This window comes from Heptranchias perlo, chromosome 5 (assembly GCF_035084215.1).
Source record: "Heptranchias perlo isolate sHepPer1 chromosome 5, sHepPer1.hap1, whole genome shotgun sequence".
In the NCBI taxonomy this organism is placed as follows: Eukaryota; Metazoa; Chordata; class Chondrichthyes; order Hexanchiformes; family Hexanchidae; genus Heptranchias; species Heptranchias perlo.
In genome coordinates this window covers 48,232,575-48,239,967 of record NC_090329.1, presented here as the reverse complement: position 1 = coordinate 48,239,967, position 7,393 = coordinate 48,232,575, and positions in this window count along the sequence as shown.

Here is a 7,393-nt window from a genome sequence, read left to right as displayed (position 1 = left end):
TTGTCTGCAAATTTGCCAAACATGCCCCCTACATTCAAGTCCAAATCATTAATATATACCACAAACAACAAGCGACCCAACACTGAGCCCTGTGGCACACCACTGGAAACGGATTTCCATTCGCAAAGACATCCATCGACTTTTACCCTTTGTTTCCTGTTACTGAGCCAATTTTGGAACAAATTCGCCACATTTCCCTGTATCCCATGGGCTTTTACCTTTAGGACCAGTCTGCCATGTGGGACCTTGTCAAATGCCTTACTAAATTCCATGTAGACAACATCCACAGCACTACCCTCATCAATCCTCCTTGTCACTTCCTCAAACAATTCAATCAGATTTGTAAGGCATGACCTTCCCTGAACAAATTCATCCGGCCCTGGTGACTTATCAACTTTCAAGGATTCCAGTCCCTCTAGTGCTTCCTCTCTCGTTATGTTTACCTTATCCAATATTTCACCCCTCTCCTCTTTAACTACTACGTCCAGATCATCCCTTTCCTTTGTGAATACGGAGACAAAATATTAATTTAAAACCTTACCCACATCCTCTGCTTCTACACACAAGTTACCCTTATCGTCCCTGATAGGTCCCATCTTTTCCTTAGCTATCCTCTTGTTCTTAATGTACTGATAAAACATCTTTGGGTTTTCTTTAATCTTACTAGCTAATATTGTTTCATGCCCTCTCTTTGCTTTCCTTATTTCCTTTTTTACTTCATCCCTGTACTTTCTCTACTGCTCTAGGCTTTCTGCGGTATTTAGTTTTCTGTGATAGTCATAAGCTTTCTTTTTCTGCTTTATCTTGCCCCTTATACTTCTAGACAACCAGGGGGCTCTAAATTTGGCAGTGCCGCCCTTTATCTTTGAGGGGACATGTCTGCATTGTGCCCGCAGAATTTCACTTTTTAGTGCCTCCCACTTGCTTGCCACTGATTTTTCCTCAAGTAGTTATGTCCAATCCACTTCTGCCAAATCACCTCTTAGTTCTGTAAAATTTGCCTTCCCTCAATTTAAAATGTTTACTCCTGATTTAACTTTGTCCGTTTCCATAATAATGCTAAAACTAATTGAATTGTGGTCACTATCCTCAATATGGTCACCCACTGTCACTTCACCCACTTGCCCATCTTCATTTCCCAGGACGAAATCTAGAATTGCATCCCCACTTGTTGGGCTTGTCACGTACTGGCTAAAAAAGTTCTCCTGGACACCGATCAAGAATTTTGCGCCCTCTGTGCCCCTCACACTGTTTGAATCCCAGTTAATAAGAACATAAGAACATAAGAAATAGGAGCAGGAGTAGGCCAATCGGCCCCTCGAGTTGATGTTAGGGTTGTTGAAGTCCCCTACTATTATTGCCCTCTTATTTTTGCACTCAGAAATTTGCCTACATATTTGCTCTTCTATCTCCCTTTTGCTATTCGGGGGCCTATAGTACACTCCTAGTAGTGTGACTGCCCCTTTTTTATTTCTTAGCTCAACCCATATGGCCTCGATTGATGATCCATTTCGCATATCATCCCTTCATAGCGAGGAACTAGATGTAATAGGAATAACTGAAAAACTGAAACATGACTACATAAAGAACAGGACTGGCAACTAAATATTGCAGGTTATAACATAATCAGAAAGGATGGGGATGAAAGAAGGGGGGTGAAGTAGCTGTACTAATTAGAGATAAAATAATGGCAGTAGAAAAAAGGGACATAAATGATGGATAGAAACATAATCCATATGAATTGAAATAAAAGATAAGAAGGGATCAATCACGCTAATAGGGGCATACTACAGACTACCTAATAGTGAAAAGGAGGTGGAGGAAGAAATATCTAAGCAAATATGTGAAATGAGTAAAGGACATAGAATAATAATCATGGGAGATTTTAACTATCCCCAAATAAACTGGCAAAAAGAGGTAGGTAAAGGGATACAGGGAATGAAGTTTTTACAATCTGTGTCGAGCTCCTTTCTTACCCAGTATGTAAAAAGCCCAACAATAGACAAAGCACTTCTGGATCTAGTAATGGGAAATGAACCAGAGCAGATAAGAGAAGTAAGCATAGGGGAACATCTAGGCAATAGTGATCCCAACATAATAAGGTTTAAGATAAAGGTTGAGAAGGACATAAGTGAGACAAAGACCAATGTAATAAATTGGAAGAAAAGTTGATTTTCAGGAGATGAGAATGGAACTAGGGAAAATAAACTGGAAAAAATTACTGATAAAGAAATAGAACAGCAGTGGGGAAACAGTTAAAATGGTGACCAATAGAGTCCAGGAGAAACATATCCCACTAAAAAGCAAGAACAAACTAACCAGTAATGATACACCATGGATGAATAATGAAATAAGGACAAAATTGAAACTAACGATAAAAGCATACACTAAGTACATAGACATCAAAGGAAAGGATGACAAAAGGGAATATGAAAAGATTAGGAAAGAAGTTAAGAAAAAACAAAGAGAAACAACCAAATTAAATTATCAAGGAATACAAAAAGAAATAGTGAAGTATTCTTTGGACACATAAATTACAAAAGAAAAATCAGGATAGAGATAGGGCCACTAAGGCACATGATATGATAAGCTCACAGGCAATGACAGCGAAATGGCAGAAATATTAAATAATTACTTTGCCTCAGTATTTACCAGGGAGACTAATATGGTGGGCATAACATTAGAAGAAGAGATAAAAAAAAGATATAAAGATATTTAAGATAGAAAGGGGGGAGATAATTAATCAAACTTAGAGAGGATAAAACCCTTGGTCCCGATGGATTGCATCTGTGCATATTAAAGGAATTTGAGAAGAGATAGCAGGGGCACTATTTTCTTTATTCATTCATAGGATGTGGGCATCACTGGCAAGGCCAGCATTTATTGCCCATCCCTAATTGCCCTTGATAAGGTGGTGGTGAGCCACCTTCTTGAACCGCTGCAGTCCGTGTGGTGAATGTTCTCCCACAGTGCTGTTAGGTAGGGAGTTCCAGGATTTTGACCCAGCGACGATGAAGGAACGGTGATATATTTCCAAGTCGGGATGGTGTGTGACTTGGAGGGGAACATGCAGGTGGTGTTGTTCCCATGTGCCTGCTGCCCTTGTCCTTCTAGGTGGTAGAAGTATAAAAATTCATTAGAAAAGGGAATAGTGCCAGAGGACTGGTGGACAGCTAATGTAATTCCTATATTTAAAAAGGAAGATAGAAACCATCCGGGGAACTATAGAACGATTAGCTTAACGTCAGTGGTAGGAAAGGTAATTGAATCCTTACTCAAAGACGTAATTGAAAAACATCTAGAAACTGAAAATATAATAAAGAATAGTCAGCACAGATTTCAAAAGGGAAGGTCATGCTTGACCAACCTTACTGAATTCTTTGAAGAAGTAACAAACAGGGTAGACATGGGGAATGTAGTAGATGTAATATATTTGGATTTTAAGAAGTCCTTCAATATGGTGCGGCATTGTAAACTCTTGACTAAGGTCAGAGCATATGGAGTCAGGGGACAAGTAGCAGAATGGATAGGAAACTGGCTACAAAACAGAAAACAGAGAGTAGGGGTTAAAGGTAGTTATTCAGGCTGGCAAAAGATGGGAAATGGTGTTCAATGGTGTTTAACAAGAATCGTTGCTGGGACTACTGTTGTTCACATTTATAAAAATGATTTGGACTCAGGAGTTGGAAGTGCAATTTCAAAATTTGCGGACGACACTAAAGTGGGGGTTATAGTTAATACCGAGGAGGACTGCGACAAAATGCAGGAAGACATTACAGAATGGCGGTGTAATTGGCAGATGAATTTCAATATAGATAAGTGTGAGGTATTACATTTTGGTAGGAAGAATAAAAGGGCCACATTCTGCTTGGATAATAAAAGTTTAAATGGGGTAGAGGAGCAGAGGGATCTGGGGGTGTAGATACGCAAATCACTAAAAGTAGCGACCTGGGTTAATAAGACCATAAAAAAAAGCAAGCCAAGCACTGGGGTTCATTTCTAAAGGGATAGAATTGAATAGCAGAGAAGTTATGTTAAACTTGCATGGATCCTTGGTTAGAACACACTTGGAGTACTGTGCACAGTTCTGGTCTGTATATTATAAAAATGACATGGAGGCACTGGAGAAGGTGAAAAAGATTTATTGGATGATACCAGAACTGAGAGGTTATACGTATCAGGAAGGGTTGAGCAGCAGAAAAGAGAAGACTGAGGGATGACCTGATCGAGGTCTTAAAGAGTATTGAAGGGTTTGATAGGGTAGACATAAAGAAGATGTTTCCACTGCAGGGGAGACCAGAACTAGGGGTCATAAATATAAGATAATCACTAATAAATCCAATAGGGAACTCAGGAGAAACTTCTTTACCCAGAGAGTGGTTAGAATGTGGAACTCACTACCACAAGGAGTAGTTGAGGCAACTAGCATAGATGCATTTAAGGGGAAGCTAGATAAACACATGAGGGAGAAAGGAATAGAAGGATATGCTGATAGGGTTAGATGAAGTAAAGAGGGAAGAGGCTCGTGTGGAGCATAAACACCGGCATTGATCTGTTGGGCTGAATAGCCTGTTTCTGTGCTGTACATTCTATGTCATTCTTTGTAAGAGTGAGGAAGGAATGAGGGGATGGGAGAGGAGAGGGAAAAGTCTGTTGAGTGGGCAGGCCCAGGGAGACTGTCAGGGGAACGAGAGGGTTGGCATTCTATGGGGGAGTGGGGTAGGGCGGAACAGTTCTGAAAAGTCTTTCAATAGCAGGGGAGGTAGCAGACATGGAAAGAAAATCAGCAGGAGTTACAAAAGTCCTTCTGGGGGGATTAGCAGGCCTGAAAAAGTTAGTGGGGGGCCCATGTTTCCAAAAGTCTTTAGGCACATTGGGTGGGCTGTTCTACGGCCTAAGAGGCATGCAGGCTCTATGCTCGGGAATGTAGTCAGAATGCAACCCCGTGGGATTTTCTGGGAAAACTGGCCTTTGCTGAGGTGGTACCGTTGATGCCGTATATTGTGCAGAAAGCAGGTTCAAGTGGAAAATAGGTCCAAGTCACAGATTCTACTTTTACACAGGCAGGCAAGTGCATCTCAGGGGCACGTTTGAGACTAAGATGTTTCTGGTCAAAAGTCATCACTACAACGGTGTTCCACAATTTCCTCACAGGGAAGTGGGTGTGGGCAGAGGAGACTCCATGAGTTGGGTCAGACCAAAAGCCTATGGGAAGGTTTACAGTTTGACAGCTGACTCCTTCCTCTAATTCAGGAAGCATGGAGGTTTTCTGAGGCTGCATTCATTATGCTGTGAAGAGACTTTTTCCACATAAACATTTTTCTGCACTGCCGCTCAATGTAATGGAGCTGAATGCTTATATACATGCTGACCCAAAGGATGAAAATACACTTCCATTGCAGGGTGTGCTGCTAACGCTAAACGAGAAACCTTTTAAAATTATAAATGTTAATCACAGCGCCACCTACAGGCATTACAGGTATTGCACATAAATGTTGACACTTGTAACATGGGTTTCCCATTGTCAACGCCTGACATAGGAGGTTTTTATACATTGTGAAACGGAACATTGCAACCGGCTCAGCCTTTTCAATATACAATAGATGTATCAGACAAAATTTCCCCAACCCACAGCATCTGCGGGGCCTTACACACAGTGGGAGGTTTGCTTGGAAAATTGTGGGTGTTGCAATCAGCCATGGTTGTGCAGGGGTTTCAGAAAATGTGGCCCGTGTTTGAGTTCCACTTAGACAAGAGTGAGAGAAACATTTTGGAAACATTATATGCGACACCTTGTTGTAATTACATGTTGCAATTAATTTCACAGACTCCTGACTTAATATTTCATGCGGCACCTATTCACCCTTGTTGATGTTGCATACTCAACAATAAACTAACAACTGATACCGATGAGTTATGGTCACCAACCACCTGGTATTTTAATGAAGTGTTTCTTATTTGAGTTTTATATCCGGTGATTATTTTGAAAAGGCTGTAATAGAAGTCTACCAATTGCCAAATGACATGATTTTGGCTGTTTACATTTTTGTTTTTTTCCAGGAAAACATAGAAATAATTCAGGGTGACTAGTATTTCAGTTTTCTGGAATTAGCAACCCTAAAATGATTTTAAATTTGGAAGATGAAAACTTAATGTTCTGTTAATTGCAAAGTGAGTTCTTCCACCACAGAAATTCTGTCAAGTTAATTCTAATGAATTCCATTAATAAATGTACATAGAGATATTAAACACAGATCTCCTGAATAACCTTTACTTTTATTGTTTTATTTCAGGGGCATGATTGGTAATGTCAGTGCCTGCAGGATGGATATTTCAGTCATGTGAAAATCAAAATGACAACTCATATGTCTGGAATAACATTTGACTGCAGCAGAAATGCACAGGGTTCCAGGTTTCATTTTAAAGACATGTTTGAGCAAGTACCAGACACAACAAGCATTGAAAAATAAGAGAGAAATATTTCACCAGTGACTGTGAATTCCCGATCCATTGGGTGAAAGGCCATAAGAACCTATTTGGGGCAGGGTCTTTGATACTCTTTTAAAAGCTCAGTAAGGACTTCCTATATATGTGTGTGTGCATCTCAGCAAGAATTTTAAACTAGGAAGCTGGTGCTTTCAGAAACTCATAATCAGTAAATTCTGTGTGACAGTCAGTGGGTACAGCTGAAGCTTCAATTACTTTAATACAGTGGGGAGAATTAATATACTAGCAAAAAGGAACCTGCGAATTGTATCTATTTTTAAAAGCATATCATGGTCCTTTACTTATTCTGAAAATATACTGTTTTTCTTTTAAGAAATTCCCAATGGTCATGTTTAACAAAGTAAAATCCCATCTATTGCCATGGTTTCTTTCCCTTCCTCTCAAATTTTCTCCCGATATAGTCAATCTCTACTTGAAAGCTGCAAATAAAAAATTACCAATTAGAAATGCTTTCATGACAATAATTTCCCACTTCTTCCAATAAAATTCAGAGAGTAGGAGTGAACCGTTATAATGACAGGAAATTGTATTTTGTTCGGATACATACGATTATTATGCAGCAAATTCGTAAACCCCCGAATCCGGGCGCGAGGGTCGTGGTGCGTGATTAACCTGTGCCGGGTCGTTCCGATGCAGGCAGCATGTGAGGTTCGTGCTGCCTGGTCATTTACATGATACCTGATCAGTACTCAACTTTTCCAATCAGATGCTTCATCTCACCCTCACACATTACCACTATTGCAAGCCGCACATCCACAACTCAAAGGTCGCACACTGGCAGCTATTCAACCATGACAAGCACATCACCCAAACATCCTACAGGACACTCACCGACACACATCCCGCTTTCTTGCAGGAGAAGGTGGTGCATAACAGAAGGCAGCAA